Here is a 21,722-nt window from a genome sequence, read left to right as displayed (position 1 = left end):
TCAACACGTTGCTATCAAAATTTAAAAAAAAAGCAGAGAAATCGCAGAGAACATCCACACATCGGGTTATAAAACCACAGCATGTCTGAAATTTTAGACATTGGTGTCTGAAAAATTAGACAACATATTTTTTCAAATATGTTGTCTAAGTTTTCGGACACCAATTCTAAATATTTCGGACAGACGCGCCACTATTCTGAACTTTCAGAGAAACTACTCTGATAATTAAGACAAATTGTCTGAAATTACTTTCAGGCACCCAAATCTGAAAATTCAGACAGAAAATGTGTCTGAATTTTTAGGCAATTTTTTACAGTGTTGTCTAAGTTTTCGGACACCAATTCTAAATATTTCGGACAGACGCGCCACTATTCTGAACTTTCAGAGAAACTACTCTGATAATTAAGACAAATTGTCTGAAATTACTTTCAGGCACCCAAATCTGAAAATTCAGACAGAAAATGTGTCTGAATTTTTAGGCAATTTTTTACAGTGTATATAAACGAAATGAGAGAACCTGACCGATTCCACTTTTTGCCATATTCGTATATTTTGTAGTCACTTTTTACTTACAATTAATTTTCAATCGTCAATTTCATTGTTTTATTTATTTTGTACAACAATTTTCCGAGCGATTTTGCAGATTGCGCAATTTCATATTTGAGACTGCTGTGTTGCAACAATATTAAATTTATTGCTCATGAATAATAGCGAGCGACCGAGGTCTTTGCTTGATTAAAGCTTTGATGCTCTCTTCGGGAGAATCTGTTGAAGTTACGGCTTCAATATAAACGTCTAGAAAGTGCAGTTCTGTGTCGCGCCGTCAAGTAACTATTAATTGACGAGTATACGTGCTATGAATTTTCGAGGGAGTTTTAACGTGACACAAATCCGATATTGGAGCTATCGAGGCGCAGACAAAGCCTGAGTGACGCAATATCTGCTCGAACGATATTACTGATCTTTAAAGATTCAGATAGATTTCGGCGGCTTATCGGTGTAGCGTCAATTTCTTTCATCGATCGAATTTTCGATTAATCCGCAATATATATACCTGATCCGTATATTTTTTGAAATTGTTATCACACCGCCGAGCCACATCTTTCCCGCAGCGCTATTTCTCTATCGGTTTCGTATGACGTCAGTCTTTCCATTCGCGAGGGACAATCTCAGAGCGCTCGTGATCAAAGCCATCTACAGCCTTGCTACACACGACAGACCAACTCGTCCCTTGTCCCGGACACTGTCTCGCCGAATCACCGACAAAGCTCACCGTAACCCGCCACGGTTCCAGCAGCGGCAGCGGCGTGCCATCGGATATCGGTCGGCGAACAAACGACGACGAAGGCCTCGCGAGACCGCAAGGCTGCCGGTATCTCAACATATATCCGTTGCGTATGGCCCGAACGTATATACGGGCGGTACGTTTGCTCGTTCGCTCACTCGCTCGCCCGGACTTTCGTAACAAAGCCCCGGAGCTCCTTCCGTCGTCCCGGCTATGTGGCCAAAGCCGGTATTTGGGATTTCCGTACCGTCGTTCAGCTCACTTCCCCGTGTGGTCCTCCGACTGTCTCCCCTCGCCGTCCCGTTGGCGGTTAGTTGCGGACTCGTCACCGCTCCGGGCGTGAATCCGGCGAAACGAGATGAGACGGAACGGCGGAGAAGGAAGCGGGAGGAAAACGAGAACGAGAGAACGGACGACGGGACTGGATGAACGGGATGGACACAGACACGGAAACTCCGTGTCGAGCCCGGAAGCGGGCGTGCTGCTCTCGCCGGCGAACTGTTCTCGTCATCCGCGGGCGATATTAAGCGGGGAACTTTGGGCCGAATTTATGCCGACGTGCGCGTGCTTGATGGCTTCATTACAGCGGGCTCGGCCCGCGCGCGCGGAGACGAATGGCGCGACTCGGCGCGGCACCCGGAAACACCGCAAACTGCATCCCGATTACATCGGTCGGATACGCGACGGTCGCGCGTTTCGCGGCTGAACGCTCCTATCGGGTTGATCGCGCGATGGCACGGCGTGAGAGATGAGGCAGACGGATTTCAACATCGGCTACAAATGATTTGGAAATTACGATCCTCACCCTCGGAGTCGTGTGGAGAGAGAGAAAGAGAGAGAGAGAGAGAGAGAGAGAGAGAGAGAGAGAGAGAAAGAGAGAGGGACGGATTTAACCCCCGCGTCGCAATTCCCCTCGGCGGTCGTTACGCTCGGATTTTCAGTCCCGATTACATCGCGGTATTTCCAGGCCGGGACTCGTTCGTTCGCTTGTTCGCTCGCTCGCATGCTCCCTGCAACTTCGCGTTCGCCGTTATGTTACGACCGGTGATGAATAAAAAATGAACAGGCGACGTAAGTCTCGACGCCCGCGAGCGATATCGACCGAAAACTTCGCCGGGCGAAAATTTACGCTCGCATACTTGATGGTGCCTTTACATCATCAGCGCGCCGCCGCCGCCCGCCCGTCCGCTCGACGACAAAGTTGCAACCGGCTTTAACATTAATGACGCGCAATCACGTCCGGCAAAAGCGTTCGTTCACGTGCAACATGACACAAATGTGTATAACTAAGCTTATTTACAATGCACGCGCGTGCGGGGGTTGTATGATGTTTGCGACTGATGTAACATTGCTTTTATAATGATTTACCGCCGGGAGCCACAGCGAATGCTAACATTTTATTTACATTGTTCCCCGAACGACTGCGTTTATCGCTGAATGTGAGATACGATTGTCTCCGAATGACCGCGTTTATCGCCTGAATGTGAGATACGGCCGCGGTTTCAAACGTGTCTGCATTTTCATCCCGCGCGTCCCTTGATTTTCGGCAAATTTGTCGACTCGCGTCGTGCCGTTTGGATCTCTCTGGAACGAATTGAGCGCGAGAGAACGCGACGGGGTAGAAATGGAAATCTACAGGGCGCCGGCTATATACGGTTGTACACGCCCCGGCAGACAGTGCTACCCTCATAGCGCGAAATTAAGCACGAACTTCGCCGATGAATTTACGTTCGCGCGAGGTTTGATGGCGTCATTACGTCAGGGGCGACAGCGGAGACGAGGTCGTAGAAACAACCTTGACAAATTACGTATCCCTATTACATAGCCGGCGGCAAATTCGCGTTACGAGGATAGATTGCGACGGCCAGGGCGTTTCCCCCCGGGACTATCAGCATCATTTTGTGATATTTCGAGTCGTTCTTTCTGCCGGACGATAAAAATTCTGTTAGGCGCAACGAGATAGCCGCGCGACGCTATTTCAACTCGGACCGGCACGCAGAGCTCTCCACTGTTGACCGAGTTTGCGGAAGAACGTGAATATTCAGTAGAATAGACAAACTTTTTTTCGACAAAATGTATTATGGTTAAAAAAAACGTAGAACAATTCGTATAATTGTAACAAATCTTGTACTACGTTGCTTTCTATTACGAAAATAAAGAAAATTTAATGCAAATTAGCTAAATTAAAAATTTATCGTATCGATTTAACGTTGAAAAAATTATGGTCGAAATAACAACGCGCGTTAAGATAACAAAATTTAACGACAACAATATTTTTCGACGAAAATAAATTAGTCTATGCACTGGTCCTTATTATATGTTGTCCAGGCCTATATGAAGTTAGCCCCCCATTTTTCGATTTTGAATATTTTTTTAGTTGTTCCAGGTTGTTCTACGTTTGTTCTATATTGTTCCAAAGTTATGAACAAAAAAATCGAAAAACATGACGGGAAAAAGACAAAATAATTCTCTACCTTCAAGAGTAAAGTGCTCTTTAAACGTTTGTTCTGACAAAACTGAGAGTTGTTCCAGATTGTTCTGTGCCTATTTCTCATTGTTCCAGGTTTTAGTGTCGCTGGTGTAACATTATCGGTCGAAAAAGACAAAATAATTCTCTACCTTCAAGAGTAAAGTGCTCTTTAAACGTTTGTTCTGACAAAACTGAGAGTTGTTCCGGATTGTTCTGTGTCTATTTCTCATTGTTCTAGGTTTTAGTGTCGCTGATGTAACATTATCGGTCGAAAAAGACAAAATAATTCTCTACCTTCAAGAGTAAAGTGCCTTTTATATGTTTGTTCTGGTGAAACTGAGAGTTGTTCTGGGTTGTTCTATTCGTTTTTAGCTTAAATATGTAATTTGGTGTCAAAACATAATATAATAATAGCGATAAATGTAAAAATACTATTTGGACGCTTAATGCTATTTTTTGCTATATCTTTTTAAATTCTTTTTTAGGGGGATTAATATTTTAGAACAATGTTTAGAACAATTAGAACAATCCAGAACAGCAAAAAAATTTGAATTTAAAAAAAAATGGGTGGCCACAAAAATAAATCGTTTTTTTGCTTTTCCCGTCATGTTTTTCGATTTTTTTGTTCATAACTTTGGAACAATATAGAACAAACGTAGAACAACCTGGAACAACTAAAAAAATATTCAAAATCGAAAAATGGGGGGCTAACTTCATATAGGCGTTGTCCAGAGCAACTCACGTTGCTCATCACGGTGCGACGCACATAACGCTGAGTCGCAAACATCCCAATATTCTCTGGCAGAGGACTCTCGAGTGTGCGCGCTTCTTTCTATAAGAATATCCGCGCAAGGATAAAAGTCGCGCTGTGTTGTTCTCCGCTGTACCGCTTTCAAGTGCTTTACTCGTTAAACTTGTTATCTCGTGCCGTTTTCGGGGCACCCGGAATTTTTGACGGCGCAATAATCTCGTTGCGTCAACATTTTCATTCCATAAAAGCATGGAAACATAATGACGAATATTTCATAATGCCGCGTATTTTCGCGTAACTTTCGAAAGCATAAAATGCGAAAATTATTTTTTAGATTGTAATAATAATAATGTTATTACGCCATAAAATATCGAGTTGTCGGCATATGCGACCCTTTATTTTGCAAAAGTTTCGCGTATAATATATTGAAATGTGAGCTTCCAGTGAGACGTATCTGCACTTTGATAATTAAAAAGGATTTATGAAATACTATGACCGGTATCGGAGGGGTATCATGTCTAATCCTCTTTAACGTGGCTAGAAAATTAAAATTGCGTTTCAGGTCGAAGCTTTGAACTAGTTTCGCTAGTTAAAACTTTGTAATCCCGCATCGTGTAATGGAGTATACGCTTAGCCGTGCGGACGTACATGCATTAGACGATATAACCGCATGATTATATATTCCATACGCATAGTGTACATGTTTGTTGCGTAAATCATACAGAAAACCGAAGCGATCAACTCTTCGTAATATTCCCGATCGCGCGAGTAGTTCGAATTAAATTTTAATCGCTTCGCTAATCTGAACGCGTTCGTGGTAAACATCTCAACTTTCCTCCCCCCCTTTTCCGACCGGCCTCGCCGAACAAAAATCAAGTGGAATGTCACGATAAAGTGCGTACATGTGTAGCGTCTCTAATAGTATAAACTGATTTTTGCGCACGGTCGAGATTAAGCGAACGATGTGTGCCCGCGTAGTTGATGGCATCATTATATCATGGTACTACAACAACGACCAGATCATAGGAGCGATCTCGACACGGCGCGGCTCTATTATGCGCGTCGTGTATGCACTTTCGGTAATTCCCGCGCAAAACGAAATTTGATAGCCGGATTACCTTCCGCAGGAGCTGGACGTTACACGTCATCTCAATAAGTTGCGCGCACATTATTCGTCGTGTACTATTTCTGCGACTACGTACGAAAATCGATGAAACCTGCAAAAAATATTTTCCCTTAACGAGCGACGTGTTCACTGCACTGCGTTTTATATGTATATGCCCGATGGGCGTTATCGTGACGAAAAAAACTGGGCCGGCGAAAGCTCGCTTAAGAGAGAAAAAAAAAATGGCTGAAAATTTCTCTGATTGCGCCGACCGTAATAGTGTTATTACTTTCAAAGTACGTTTCCTCACAAACAAAAAATTGCATTCATTATCAAGTTTATTTTGTACAGCATTTTTTTATACGGCGACCAAGTTTTCGTAACTTTCTGGTAGATTTCAAAGTTTTAACAATCGTATTACATTACCTTCGCAATGGTTATAAAGGAGATTGACCTGCTCAGAGAGCGTGGAAAGTCAATTTTGTCGAAATTAGCGAAATAACGAAATGATGCCGACTACGTAAAACTGCGCGAAATAAAATAAATAAAAAATTGCAGCAAATTAGTAATTTTTTTCCAGAGAAAATGGCATTGACGATTTCATTTGAGGAGCGAGCATACGCCGTTTAGAAAAAAAATTTTCCATGAAATTCTAGTTTTCTTTTTTATTTCGCTCGATTGCATGCCGAATTTCTATCCGTTGGGATCCGTCGGTGTACTTTCACTTGTAAACGAGGCCGAATGAAACGCGGAAATGGGGGTTTATGGCTAGCGGGCGATTCGGCGAGCTTTCAATTGCTACCCCGCAGATGAAATTAAGCTGAAACTTCCGGCAAATGTATGACCATATGCATACGAACGACATTGTGCCGTACAGCGGCGCATATGAACACGCGAATAACATTGCAGGAGGAAACTTGCCGATGTATAAATTATTATTTTCGATCCTGCGATTCGAGTTCGCTTTGCGCTAAAAGCGGCCGACCTGCGGCTCTGTTTAATCTTTAACCACATTTCAAGCTAGACGACCAATATCAACGATTTAATCGTCTTTCACGATATGACGTACGACAAATCGATTGGCGTACAAATATATATCTTTCGTACCAAATATAGACCTTTAGTTGCTTATTTTAACTGTTGATAAAATTATTGATAAAATTGACAGCTAAAACACACAGTATTGCACAATATTGAGATAAATTTATCAAATTTTCGAAAGAAAAACAAATTTTAGCTTTGTTTTATTAAAAACGTATTATATAAATATGAAAACCATTTTATGCATTTTTGAATCGATGTGCAGAATCGCGTATTTGTGCATGTATAATAAACGTATAATAAAAGCAAACGAAACATATAATGAAAAGACTGATAAAAAAAGCTGGTTCAGCTTTTGCATACAATATCAAATAACACATTCGTCATTTTCGAGTTAACGATTAATGGCAGGCGTTCGTAAAGCCATCGGGGACAACACGGAGTGACACTAAAGTTTCGTTACGCTTCGCTGGCCCACACCGCTGTCGCCGTCGTCGTCGTCGTCGTCGCCGACGTGCGTTATACCTGTTCCTCGATTTTCAACGTCGCGTTTCAGAGTCCCGCGTCTCGTCGGTGGCGGGAAAGCATGCCTTGTAAGCGACACTAAACAGCACACTCCGGAGACGAATATGGGAAGCCTACGGCTTAACGATAGAGGGAAGAGAGAGAGAGAGAGAGAGAGAGAGAGAGAGAGAGAGAGAACGTAGTCGAGAACGAACCGAGCGTAGTGGAGAACCGGAGCTCCGCTTGCTTCCGTAAACGGCTTCCTCGCGAGCGATATTAAGCGCCCTGCTCTCACTCTTCCCCCTCGCTTACAATTTATACCCGCGTGCTCGACTACATCACGCCGCTTAACACAACGAAGATGAGATCGCGTACCCCTCGCTGCGAGTCCCCGACAAATTGAAACATCAAATTCGCGAAATCTTTATTATTCCGCAACCCGTCGCCCCGCGGCGATGAATAGCGCGCATATGCGCGCACGCGGCGCCCCGGGAACGCAATTCCCGTTCCGTTATGCGGAACATATACTCCGAGCTATTGTGTCGAAAAATATTAATCCTTTTGGTATCTGAGGCGCTTTATTTATAGACGGAAGAATCCGAAGCCTCCATAGTTTAGTTCGAAAATATCATAATGGTTTAAAGACATATTATCTTGCGCCGTCGCGTCGAAAATTGATAAAAATTCGGTGAAACTTGTACAAAGTTAATACAATTTTTACGTCGAACGATACAAACAATTATGCAGAAAAGTTGTGCGAAGCAAATTTAATACAACAAGGCAGGAAAAAGCCATTTTTACAACCAATCAGATTTTCTACATTTTCCCGGCTTTTATATGAGCCGCTACAATCGCCCGCTCTCCCCAATCGATGGTTATCAAATTTTCATAATTGAATATTGCTAAAAAAATTGCTTTTTTTTAACCGTCGGCTCACTGAAATACGCTCTTGCAGGCTTTTCAAAATAATCGAGGAACCAACTTTAATGCTCAGCACGTTGCTGCTGCTTCAATTTACGCTATACCATTTTGCAATTTGTTGCGAGGAGGTAATTGAATCTTCTCGTCTCTCTCGCCCGGCAGCGGGTGGATAAACACTCTGACGTAAGCTCGCGATGCCAGGAGTAGGTGCATCGATTCCGCCCCGAGGAGGGGTTATTTTCGCGTTTAAGTGCGACCTATTTTTGAAGAGTTTTGATACTCGAATCGCTCGCAACCCGTGAAGGATGGTCAGCCCTTTTCTGGTTTTTCTCGAGTGGAAGGTCACGATGGTACCCGATAGTTCAACAAGTGCTCTCCGGCCATTACCGAGTGGCAATTTTTCCTCCATTAACCGTTTTGCGTTATTAGTTTTTGCAGCATGCGTGCTTCGGCGAATATCCGCGCGCATTTCGGCAACATTCTTGACGTCGCGTGCGATATTGCTGTGTGCAACATCGGGATTACCATCAAAAGTTGGAATTTCATTCTTTTGATTGTACATAACAACGGAAAAATAATTTTATTTTATGTTAACAATGTCGCTATTTTTAGCGTTTTGATAACTGCCTCTCTCCTCGGTAACCATCAAAGGACAGCTATTTCTTTTTGCCCTTCCGACAGAATCAGGAAATTTTCCGCAGTATCACAGCCGATGTACCTCATGTAGCGCGGCGCTTTTCCTTTCAATTTCCGCTTTAAAATGTATTTACAAGCGACATATCCGCGCTGTATTTCCGGGCTTTGCAAAGAGACTTCTACGCGGCGCAACGACGAGTGGGTTGTTAATTAAAACCAGAAGCAAATATAAAATCGGCAAAACTCCGTTTACTGGTTGCGCACGCGAATTTATACGCGGCAATTACGAAAAGGCAACGATAAACAGTCGTGTTATTACTTTGCCGGAAACTTAATGGGAAATTCCTCGCGGAATTTAGTCTCAGCGCCGCGGAAGTCGCGCGGATGTTCGCGCGTGGACCTAACATGTGTTCTTTCTTTCTCTCTCTCTCTCCCAAGAGGTAATTTTTTTTATAACTTTTACCGTACAATAATATGCGCGTCCCGCGTTTTAAAGGCGCTGGAATGGTCTGACTAAAGCCAGACGCGACCACTTGATAACGTCGACACGTAACTGAAATAACTGGAAAATCTCGACAGATTGTGCTCGAAAGAAAAACGTAAATTTTCTGGAGTTAATTACATAATATGATAATTATTCTGTGAAAAACTTTATGAAGCGTCTGATTAATATATTTTGAAGAAGCGACGCTTGCAGTGTTATTCCGAAGACCTCTCTTGATTTATGACGCTAGATCCATTAATACGCTTCTTTTAACGTGAACGTCGAACACCTCTTGACGAAGTATCTCAATATTTTCTTATTTACGCTCCTATCATATTCACCGTTGTATCCTCTTGCTTGCGCGTCAATGTCAAGGCGTGCGCGAGCCGCACTATCGGGACTCTAATTCACTCAGTGTCGTCAGACATAGATCGATCGCGGTGCGCTTTATCCGCTCGCCGGGAGGGGGGAGGAGAGGGGCCCGTCATAGCGTCCGAAAGCGCGATAAAATAAGGTAGAGAAAGATGGCAGGGCGGGGAGGGCAGGGGAGGAGGAGGCGCACGTCGCGGCCCTGATTTAATACTATTTGCCCGATGTGCCGGATCCACCTACCTAGCCGGGAACGCGCGCGCGATATCTTTCCGCGCCGATCCCGAGCGTCGGCCGGAAAAAGGAGTAAATACGGAGTAAATACAACAAAGAGGTGGGCAGGGTTTAGATGGTTTCCGTAAACCGCTCTCCCGCGGGCGATATTAACGGGCGGAGGAGTCCGTGTGCCCGCGCCCGGGAATTTATGGCACTAAAGCTCTGCGCGTCGTACGCGCGCGCGCGCGCGCGCGAGCGCGCTCACAACCCCCGAGCCTCTATACCAAAACCCGTTAATACCAAAGACAAACTCGGTGGCTGTGCTTCGCGTCCGGGGGTGCTTAGAGGGGCCGCACGAGTGCTTTCTGCCGGAGTTCTTCGTCCCGGGGTCAACTTGGGTCATATTTGCACAGCGCATCCCAGGGTCGCGTAGGGTCTTGGAAAGCGCGCGCGCGTGCGAACGCTTGTTCGCCCGCCGATAGGGACGGGATGATGGAGCGGTGAAGGTGTGCGGGGGAGGAGTTCTTGGGGCGGATGGGGGTGGCTAAGGGGGCGGATTGAAATTTATCGGAGCGGCCAGTCGTTAAGGCGAAACTCCGTTAACGACTGAAGAGCTTCTGAAGTTTCTGAATGCGGGTGGCGTGCCTCCGGCTATGAGAAAGAGAGTCGCCGGCGGACGAGCGTTCATTATGATCGATTAAAGTCGTCCCTCACAGGCACAATTGACATTTTTTTGTCGCCGCCGCGCCGATGATTGACAAGCCGGGGGGGAGGCATTCTCGCGGCGCGATTAACGCCGGATGCGCCGCCGCGTCGTCTCACGCTGACGCGCGACTCCTTTGTTACGCGTGTGAATCGGACGAGCTGATGGGGAAAACTCAGATTCAGGCGATGCTCTTCTTTATTCTCTTTTATATCGTTCGCGAGCGATTCTATAGAGAATGCAATTGTGGATTACGAGGTTCCAGGCGATAGACACTTCTGTCTCCCAATCTGTCGTGAATCAAGCCGGTAGGTGGATTTCGAGTCTCTATTGCGCAGCTTTTGCCCGTTCTCTTTATACGCGTAGCCGCGAAAAGTAAAACTGTTACGAGTTTGAAGTTTCTCGCCGGCGCGCCCAATTGTGCCGCGGGGGCAAACTCCGGGCGCAAACTTGCACCGCCACGTCGAAGCGAGATTCGAAGTGATACATAACAGACGCACTTGCGTCATGCTCCCTCGAGGCCGTGCACAGCCGTCGTGTTTGACTTGAATTTTTGTTTAAGCGCGTTTGGCTTTAGTCGCCCCCCCCCCCCGCATTCTCTCCCTTTGTGCGTGTTGAAAAATGCATGTTGAATGAAAAAGCGCGCCATTGTCGGGCACAAATGAATTCGTTTAAAGTGAAAGCAAATATTTCGACGAGAGTAAATTTTTTTAAAATAACCTGTATATTACACGTGTGTGTTAACTTTGAACGTATGTCTTTTGTCGGAGTCACATTTTGTCCGGATCACGCTCTGATGCATTAGCATTATGTATACATAAAGAGAATTTATGCGGATTTCGGCGGAACAAAAGTTTGCTTAAACCATTGGGAGTCACTTGAACACTCGCGTGCGGCTAATTAAAAGCGGGAGTAAAAACAATGCGCGGTTGGAAAGGGCCGGCGGCTCGACGGCTAATGCGAGACGAGATGCACCCGGCTGATGAGTGCGCCAACAATGGCGGGTATTACTGTCGGCCGGATGATTTTAAATGAATCCAATTGACAAAACTGTTAAAGTGCTTACGTCGCTGCGGACGAAGAACGAAAATATGACCGGTCGCGTAAACTCGATTGTCCCGCGGCATCGGGGAATATAATTGGTTATGTTTTGTCAATGCGCCCGCGAAGTAACTCACTTACGAATCGCCGCCGATGAAACGCGCGGTCGGTGCTGTCGGCGGGAGCGCGTTTTATGAAACGGCCGATGGATGGGATACATCTCTCGAAATTTATATCGCCGCGTCCGATACCGGTGGTTAATTGCGCGGATTCGAAATCTCGTTACCGAGTCTCGATTATCTTAATTTCACTCGCACGTTACCACTGTAATATCGTAATTGCGCCGGGGCAATCTTCAATTCCGCTGTGTGCATTTCAATTATTTCCCGAAATATCGTAATATGTGGAATAGGGAAGCACAAATGTCGTTTCCCAGCGCACGCGGAAAGTACTAACGCCAAATTGCACGTATGTGCGCGATATGCTCGACTACTGCGGGATTCTGATTCAACGGAATCCTCTTTTGCGCTCGAGTCTCGATTCGTGCGAGCGGTCGACAAGTTTAAGAAACAATAAATCCACCCTCTCGTAGAGCGGGAATTGCTGTCCACACTTGCTAGACAAGAAAAATCGTTCCCCTTATCAATTATTGATTTCCAGCGTTTTGAACTTCCGAGGGGTATTTCAGTTTCCAGCAACCGAGATGTTCAATACACGATACACATGTTTGCGGGATCGCTGAATATTCCTTAATATAAAAGCCACCGCCATAATTATTCATAAGCTCTCGAGAAAAAAAAAAAAGTATCGTACATGTTGATTGCGAGCACACAATCACGAATCTTTACGTGCTGATTTCTTTTATAAAAAAAATAAATAAATAAATAAATATGCATTTCGAGGCTGATAAATATTCGTATTGGAGAGTATCTCGGCTGCACTCATGATGAAGCGTCGCGATAGAAATCGCCATTTACAAGGTGCCACGCGAATCGCTTCCGGAAGACCTCCGTTAAAGGCACGAGCGATTGGCCGCGTATGAAATAAACATGAACCGCTCTCCGCCCACGTTATTACTTCTCCCGGTATCGCCCGGTTTTCGCCGTGCACCGGCTTACTACCCATTAGCGGCGCTCTAAGCCATTTAATCGTACGGTACACCTGCCTTTCCGCGAAGTCTCTTAACGTAAATTAATTAAGGTACCGGGACCCCGGACTTTTACCGCGAGGAAGTAGCTGCCGGGTTATAATCAAAGTTTCTTTGCGGGACGAGGGAGGGGGCGCCGGGACGGACGGTGGACGTAGAGTAGCGGTGGATGGGGTGAGGAGACGGGCGACAGGCTTGCAAACTGCCGAGAGAAAGAGAGAGAGAGAGAGAGGTTGGCGCGGGGACACAGGGGACACACGGACGAAGAGGAGAAAAGGAGTAAAACGCGCCATCGGGATTGGGAGAAAAGGTTCGTCCCGGAATACACGGGACGCGAAGCGAAAGAAAAAACCTTACGAGGCATTACTCAACCTCCATTGGATAGAAATAATGGCGCGCATAAAAGGAGACGAGCCCCCTTCGCGTACCGCGGCGCGGACGGCGAGGCGCTCGCGTGTTTTTCTGCGGTCACTCGGACCCCCCCCCCCCCCTCCCGTCCCGCGACCCGCGCGCTTATTCACTCTCGCACATACGCTCCGTTCGTCGTCTTTTTTGTCGCGAGACGGCCGTGACGTGTAAAGCCCACCCGCGCGCGTATTGTGTCTCGCGCAATTGGCCGGCTACGTACGTACACTGAGGAACGGGGATGAGAGAGAGGGGGGGGGGGAGACGGTAAATCGCGGGACACAAGAAAGCCCCTTGTGCGCCGTTACGCTCGAGCATGTTTGCGAAATAGCTCGGCTGTTACTTGCAGAAAATGCGATACAATACGACGCTTGCACAGGCCGGCGTCAAAGGGACGCGCTTTACCGGAACTGCGGGGTCGTTCGAACCCTCGACTCCTCGTAAATAGAAAACAATCGTGTCGACCAATAGATTTTACCTTCGAATGCGCGCGCGTGCTTGCCGAACAAAGTAGCGCTCGCGTAAGTGACGTTTGCGAAACGGCGGCGCCGTTGCTCAAAGCCGCGCAAATATTGCCGATTTGTTATACCCAATTTGCAAGTTTACGTAGTTCAGGATTCGCGATTAGGTGCACTCGTGGAAGCACTTTTCGCCGCCCGTCGTCGAAGCGTCGAGCGGACTACGAACAATTTTATTTTGGCAAATTGAGGCATTCTCGGGCACGAGAGGCCGTTTAATCACAGCCTCCTCTCGAGGCCCTCTCGTCCGATCGATTTGGAGTGATCGTTAAACCAATCGGCCGTTCCGATCTTAATTGCAATTAATCTCGGCCGGGGCTTCGCAAAATACTTGGGCGCGATGTAGCCGGCCGGCTGAGGGCCGATTTGCGACGCGGTAGCCAGCGCCGTACCTTTCTTTTTCGTCCATTACATTAAATTGCGCTCTCGTTACTATTATTAAGCGCCACTCACGCTCCGCTTTCAAAGACCGGCGCGACGCTGTGGCGAATTACATTAGATTATAATTACACATTCGTTTAACAAGCGTTTGTTATGTCTGCCGCGCCGTGCCGCGCTGCGCGACGCGCAACGAAATTTTTCACGTAATTTTCCCCTTTAACGAAACTGGCAATAAAATTTATTTTCCACCGCCGCGGCGGCCAATAAACATGCAACAAACCGACGCGGCGGTCGCTTTGTGTGTGACGTAATAGAAACACACGTGCGCGCCCGGCGTTATGACGGAGTGGTATAATTCTCGAGCTGCGCCGTGAGCTCTCGTACTACAACACGCGGCAGGAGCTTATTAACAATAATAGAATTTCACCAACCGAATAAGGAGTAACGATGATGTAATTTAATTTAGTATCTTCGCAGGCGGAATTAAGGTAATCATCTTAAAGTTTCCCGCGACGAGTGTTATGCGTACGAATTAACGCGGTCGTTATTAAAAATTTAAGAAAGGAAGGACGTTAATGCGACTTTGTGACTCGCGGAAGTTAATTATACCGGTCGCGCGGTGCGTTTAAACAAATTTGATTTTCCGGCTGCAACGGAGGCGGACGTACAACGTAAGAGTTTATGATTGCAACAGTAATTATGAATTTCTTCGAATTTAATTAGAATTTACTGTGCCCGTGACTGACGGCATTGCGATAAACGCCGTAGAAATTCACTTAACTCTCCTATCTTTAATGCAAAATAATATTAATTGCAACGGACACGTTGAAGAATTCCCTCGGGATTCTTGCTGTGGCGAGAGAGAGAGAGAGAGAGAGAGAGAGACCAAATTCATCGAAGTCATGTATGTCATTAAATTTCCACTGCTGCTAGGTGGCAAACCGCACTATACATAAAATATGACACCGCTTACGCAATCATGAATTTACAACGCAAATTCGCAATTTAGCTAAATATATCACGAATAATTTGAAACTGTTACACAACGTTCCCCGATTTCGACATCCCTTTGAAAACAGGAATTTCCGGCGATCGCAATTTTTCTTCCTACGATCTGGAAATCGTGTTTTCGCATCGTTTTCGCCGTAACAAACGCAAATATCAATCAAATAAACAAGGCGGAGAGCGGAGTCGACGTTCAGAAAAACAATACTCATGTACGTGCGCGGAAGCGAACGTTCGGGATGAGAAGATCTCGTTCCTCCTCTTTGCACGGTTTGGCCATCGGATCGCGAACAAATTGCATCACTGGGATTTTAATTGCATCCACGATGCAATCGGCGTGATCTAATTGCGACAATTATCGCATGCGTAGGGATGTATCGTGGCTTTGAGCTTGGCTTTCCCGTTCGATCGTCGAAAATATCGCGCGCTTAAATTATATCCGGTCATTGCCTCCGCATACGATCGATAAACAGGTCCGCGCGCGATTTACTCCGTAATTTATTGTAACGGCGAGGAAATCGACTTCTCGGAATCGCTGCTGATCATTTGCCACGAACGAACGCGAGTATCTCTATTGTTAGTCGGTCTTGAAACCTTCGCGTCACAATTTTCTAGATTGCGGACAAAAAATTAAATTATTTATCACATTACAATTGAAATTAATTATTATGTTTCGTAAGTGAACTCCAAACTATTATAGTAATACCGTTGCGTTTGTCAAGAGAAAATCAGCTTGCGCTCCCGATACCTAATTACTGCACATTACATGCATGCTGATAATCCGCAATATTATGTAAAGGCAATGTAGCTCCTCGAGGCACAAACAGCCATCTTGCCATTAATTATCCAACTTTATCAGTCATCGACGAATACTGCACGTGACAGTAACTCCACTCGCCAGTAAGCCAGCCAGCCAGCCGAGCCAAGCCGAGCTTCCTCGGCTGCTTCGGACGATCAGCGTACAAATAAGTGTCTGGCGCAACGCGCGCGACAAAGCGTCCGCGTCCCTGGAGAGCCGATAATTACCTTCCAGACAATTTAGCGCGTCGTACATTCACGGCGAGCCAAGCGGGCCGATACCCGTCACAGACTCCGACATTAGGAGCTAACTAGGACGCGTAATCTGGGATCCGCAGCGGCGGCAGCGACAGCAGTACTACGCCGTCGTCTCTCCTCGGCGTTGTATTCCCTTATCAGTGCCCAAGGTTTGCAGTATCGTATCCGTCTGTGTGGAATACGAAAGCTAATAACGGGCGCTCCGCTTTCGACGGCCGGCGGCGCTCGCGCGCGTGTCGCCGTGCGGCAAGATTCGCATGCTGCCTCGCAGATCGTGTTAACGCGACGCCAACAGTCCTTGGTGTGCCGCGACCCTGAAAATCGGCGAGTTCCGTGCTGGCTTCCGACCCTAACCATTACCGCAACTGCGAGGCGTGCGCGAGAAACAGCATCAGTGGTAGAGCAGCAGAGCGGCGGCCCGCAGGGATTACACGAACCGCCACCCGACGGTGGCCGATTGCTTGGCAAATAGGATTGTGCAGCCAAACAACTGCTGTCTGGCAGTTACGAGAGATTGTATCGCGTTACAATAGCGCGAGCGAGAAGCGCGCGCGTTGCATATGTACGCTCGCCCGCTCGTCCGCCCGCTCGTCCGCCCGCTCATCGGCCTTGGGTTCTTCGCGTATTTGCATTTGCTTACATACGAAATGTACGAAACAGTCGCTCTTCTCCCATCGCGGAGCAGGGAACATATGTAGCGGAGTCTCGGCGGCGGCGGCGGCGGCGGCGGCGGCGGTGGTGGCGGTGCGCCCGATTCCTAGAAGATATTTCCTTCCGAAGGAATATATTGACTCGCTCTCTTTGCACTTTGTTTTTCTCGGGGCGCGCGGGCCACTCGCCCCCTCCGTCGGAGCAGATTTCTCCGTGATTCTCGATGTCATGCGAAAATTTCACCCGGCGTGTCCCCTCCCGTTCACTCCTCGCCTCGCATCATCAAATCGATATATCGGCCCGCTACGTTTGTTACATGGCTATTCTTTACATCCTGAAGCGGCGTTTTATTTTCCAACGGAAGTCAAACATTCATATTCGGCGAAATTTATTTAAAATTTTCGAACGGCGATCGATTTATCGCGCTGCGATCCAAGGAAACGCATAAATTTATAAACGAATGCGTCGCCGAATCGAGACACGTTGAGAAATCGTCATAATTTATCGTTATAATTTTGTTTCCAGTTCAATTTTGGCACTGCGATTTAATTATCATAATTACACGAATAATGATAAATATTCAATTGAATAATTTTTGTATCGAACAAGCGAGAGGTTGCGCTTTGTTCGCTCTTCTCTCGCTGGCAACGCGAAACAGAGGGGAGCGGCGCTCTATCGTGCCAACGGCGGGAATCCCCAACGGCAATATCAAACGTGATTTACAGTACGTGTAAATCCAGCGAAGCTATTCGACGGCGAATCTAACAAAAAGCAGCGGTAATAAAAGCGACGAGATTATTGTTACAGCGCCGTTACACGCGACTGTGCGCCATGCGCGATTTCACGTACGTTACGTCGTCTCGCAGCCATCGCGCGCCGCCGTTCGCCAATTTTCTGGCGGGCGCGAGATTTCGTAATAACAAACCGTCCATAAAGAACCAGTAACATTCCATTATTTCTGCCGTACATATTCAATCCATCCCCACGGTGCTGCTGCTGGCTGTCGGTGGCGGCGGCGGCGGTGACGCGACGGCGGTGACGCGGCAGCGGCGTTATATATATATATATATATATATATATGTATGTACGTATTTTGCCGTTCTCGTCGCGAGATACTCGCTTAAAAGAGCTATAAAAACAGATACACGCCACGAACAACACGTGCCAGCCATGATATAAATGCGATAGTTCACCGACGAGAGCTGGCGAAAATCGCGAGCGACTGTACATCGACAATTTTGAATCTGAAACGTCTTCTTATCACTGCATCCCGATAGCGTTACACGTTGGCGGATGATATACGCAATGCACGGAAAAATTCTCGCAATGCCGTATATCGACGTATAGCTACAATACTTCAGTGTAAAAATCATATGTCAAGATAAGAAGGTAATTGTAATTTTCCAAAATCTTTTTATTCATATATTTTTATTTATTTGTCCAAAAAAGAGTTATACAATATACATTTTTTTCAAAATCGAGAAGAATAAAATAGAAGACAGGGGGAAAAGGTGAGAGATAATTTTGCTATGCAGCAAGGCACATGCAGTCCATCGTGAGCATGAATCACGATCATCACGGATAATACTGTTAAGGTCTCACAATAGAGGTTCTCGGTTTGCGAGCAGCAAATATCAGACAGAGAGAGAGAGAGAGAGAGAGAGAGAGAGAGAGAGAGAGAGAGAGAGAGAGAGAGAGAGAGAGAGAGGCATCCTCAGGGAGGACGGGTCGTGGAGAATGCACTGAGGTTCCTTTCCATGACCCCGATCTCGTGCCTTCGAGGAGAGGTAATGCTCACAGTGCATGAGATTGTCGGCACGGAGAGACAACGGGCATCGTGACCGCTCATCTTGGTAGCCGGACCACGACGGCGAGTGACTATCGATCCCGACGTCTCTCTTCTCCATTCTCTCTCTCTCTCTCTCTCTCTCTCTCTCTCTCTCTCTCTCTCTCTCCCTCTCTCCCTCTCTCTGCTTCTCTTCAGCATACCCGCCGGGATCGCCGGCATCCTCGATCTTGCGTGGCAGTCGCCCATGCGAGCCGTGAAACGCGAGCTTCACGGCGACTGGACGCGGGATTTTACGGATACGGCGTTGCTCCGTCGCTTAGGGAAATGTCACCGATCCGCTCGGATTAAGTCACTGGATTTCCGCTCCGTCTCTATCGGCGATGGATTATTTCGCGAGACTGCGTCCCTCGACCGATATCTTTGATTTGCGTTCGGAATACGGTGCGCGCCGGCACCGGTGTCGCGGAAGATATTGTTTCGACATATGCGATACGCGTATATTACGCTTGTGTTTTTCATCTGAAAAGAAAAAGGGAAAAAAAAAAAAAGAACTTTCCTCACATTTTATTTCCGTTTGTGAGAGGAGTCGGGAGCGCATCCGCGGAAGAATATCGCGAGAAAATGAAAGCCCCGTGAGCCGCCGCTGAAAGTCCCTTTCCTGCATTTCGCGTGCGATAGCACGCGGCCTTGATACCCGACAATGCGCCGCAACGGATCACGATACGGCATGTACTCGTGAAAGCAATTGTGACGCCATCTCCGCAAGCTGTCCCTCTAATTTCCGCCAGGACCCGCGGCACAACGACGCGGCCTAAACCACCTCCAGGAAGCGCTGTGTGTTTACGGTGCGTCGTAATACCGTATCGTCGTGCGAGCGCTCTCTCCGTCTTGGTTCGTTTGCTATGCCGTTCCGCTCTATGGCACGAGAGGGGTGAGAGAGAGAGAGAGAGAGAGAGAGAGAGAGAGAGAGAGAGAGAGAGAAAACTCGTTCACGGAAGCTCCGGGCGTCGGCTTCGGCGTCGACAAAGAGGTTTTCGAGAGAAAGAGAAGAGAGAGAAAGGGAGACAGAGGAGAGAAAGGAGTGAGAGCCTGCGGTGCGAACTGTCGGAATCGAGGCGCGCTTATAATAGGACTCCGGAAACAATGCTGTCCGGTATCGAACCGTCTGCCTCGATACTCCCCCCGACGCATACTCGAGGCCGCGGAAAATGCAGCGGGCTTCGTGGAGGTTGCGGTCCTGCTCCGGAAGGGTTAAGCCTTTGTCGGTGTTTTGACCTGGCAGCTGGATAAGGACTCGGGGACAATGGCGAAGGCTCGCCGCTCGCGTATCGGAAATGCCGCGTATCAGCGAGGCCGCGAGAAGTTTCCGCGCATCTTTCGCGTTCTCCCATTAACATCGCAAATTAAGGCGTATTACTTGACAACCGCTGACCAACTTCTAGCGAATATGACTGCTCGCTAATGAACGATTAGCAGCGAAGATATTCTTACAAACGACGAGCACTTTAAATTAATTGATTTGTACAATGTAGTTCCAAAGAAGGATAATTGCAGTTTAAACTGTTTGAGGACGGAAAACATTTGCATAAAGGAGGGGAGAGAGAGAGAGAGTGGGTATAGTTCACGCATTTATGCGTACTGAGGAAGATGCTTATTTGCGAAGAGCGTGTGCGTATCCTCCAATTAGAGTTAAGAGCATCGCGGCAAGGACGGGGACTCTCTTTGATAATTTGTTACATCATTATTTTACGCTACTATACATAATGATGATTAAAGCGTATCATATTCTTCTCGGCCATTGAATTATATCTGTTTGTGGAAAATGTAAACTTACGCTGCATAATTAAATAACAGAAAAATCGTCCGGCATGTAGCGGAAACTCGTTTGGCGAAACGTTATTTTCACATAAAATAATTATTTACTCTATTAATATGCTGCATTAATGCGCTGCAGCGTGGTGCCAGAATTATTTATTTCATTTTCATCTAGAAAGCTTGCATAATGTTTAATCAGGTAACTTTCAGTTTAAATCAAAAGCAAACAGTTTCTCGATATTAACTTTACTTTTACAATGATTAATTAATATACACTTGACACAATAATAATAATAATAAATCGAATTATAATCCATGTAATACAGATTGATAACGTTTTTTTGAATCGAATAATACGCTCACAGAGGGGCGGAATTTGATCTCGGGACGGGAAAGTTACTATCATAAGCGACACAAGTTTGACCCCGATCGACGTGGGAATAGCGTCACCGCGGCATGAAATTCTTCGGAGCAAGTTTGTAGTCACTGGAGAGTACATGCTGCCGCCGCTGTCAAACTCGCGCTCCTCAAAAAACTATTGTAACGGCTTTAAAAGACGTAAATTGGCGAAAAAATAGAAGAGACGCGTCGGTGACTTAACGAGATCGATCGGCCGCGATGTCAATTTGAAGCTTGCACCAGCATAACGAAGGTTTCTAAAAACTCGACCGTTGAAAAAATCGACTGTCTCAGAATTGTCGTTAAAAAAAAAGATTGGCGAAAATAATCAATTGCACTTCGTGTAATACAAATATGAAAATTTCTCACAAAAAAAAGAACGATCAATTTGTTCGACAAAAAGTCACGTTGTGAAATATCGGTGATGCAATTTAAAAGAAAAACACGCGAACGGCACGCGATGCATGAGTGCAGCCTGTATATCACTTTGTCAGGCCAGTTTTTTTTTCGAGAAGCCTGCTTTATGGAAATCGCTTAAAGCGACAAGAGGGCTGTTACCGCTTCTTCCACTTTGCGCGAATACTCAGGAACACGTTCGGCGGATCACGCTAATATCCATCACAGCGTAACAGCGATCGCATTAATATCAATAACACCCGAACGAGGATCGACCTCACGGCGAGACGATATTTCTCTCATCTCTTCGCCGGGACTTCGGGCTCGTGCATAAGAACTTGCTCCGAGACTACCTAAGAATCGTGCGGGGTTCACTTCGGGCGGTAGTCGCCGGCGGCGGGCTTAATGCATCGGGTGCAATGTTCCGCGAGGACCCTCGTCGTCACGTATCGCCGCCGCCACTAGTATGCACTCACGCACACCCCCCCCCCCTCCCCCCCCCACACACACACACACCAACGGAACACTCACACAATCGCGCGGGAGACACACAAGACCCCCGACCAGCGCCTCTCTTAGAGACGCTCCTCGCGCCGTCGAACTTTCCGTCGGCGAGCGATATCAATTTGGCTAA

At 46.8% G+C, this 21,722-nt stretch overlaps 1 protein-coding gene across 5 annotated transcripts in view; it reads left to right on the top strand.

The window, feature by feature from the left end:
- LOC105677977 (neuroligin-1-like) overlaps positions 1-21,722 on the top strand; it is a 200,330-nt gene that overhangs the window by 106,437 nt on the left and 72,171 nt on the right. The gene's annotated exons all lie outside the window — the stretch shown is intronic.

This window comes from Linepithema humile, chromosome 1 (assembly GCF_040581485.1).
Source record: "Linepithema humile isolate Giens D197 chromosome 1, Lhum_UNIL_v1.0, whole genome shotgun sequence".
Taxonomy (NCBI): Eukaryota; Metazoa; Arthropoda; class Insecta; order Hymenoptera; family Formicidae; genus Linepithema; species Linepithema humile.
Note: the sequence above shows the minus strand (reverse complement) of the source record. Positions and strands in the feature narration are given on the sequence as shown.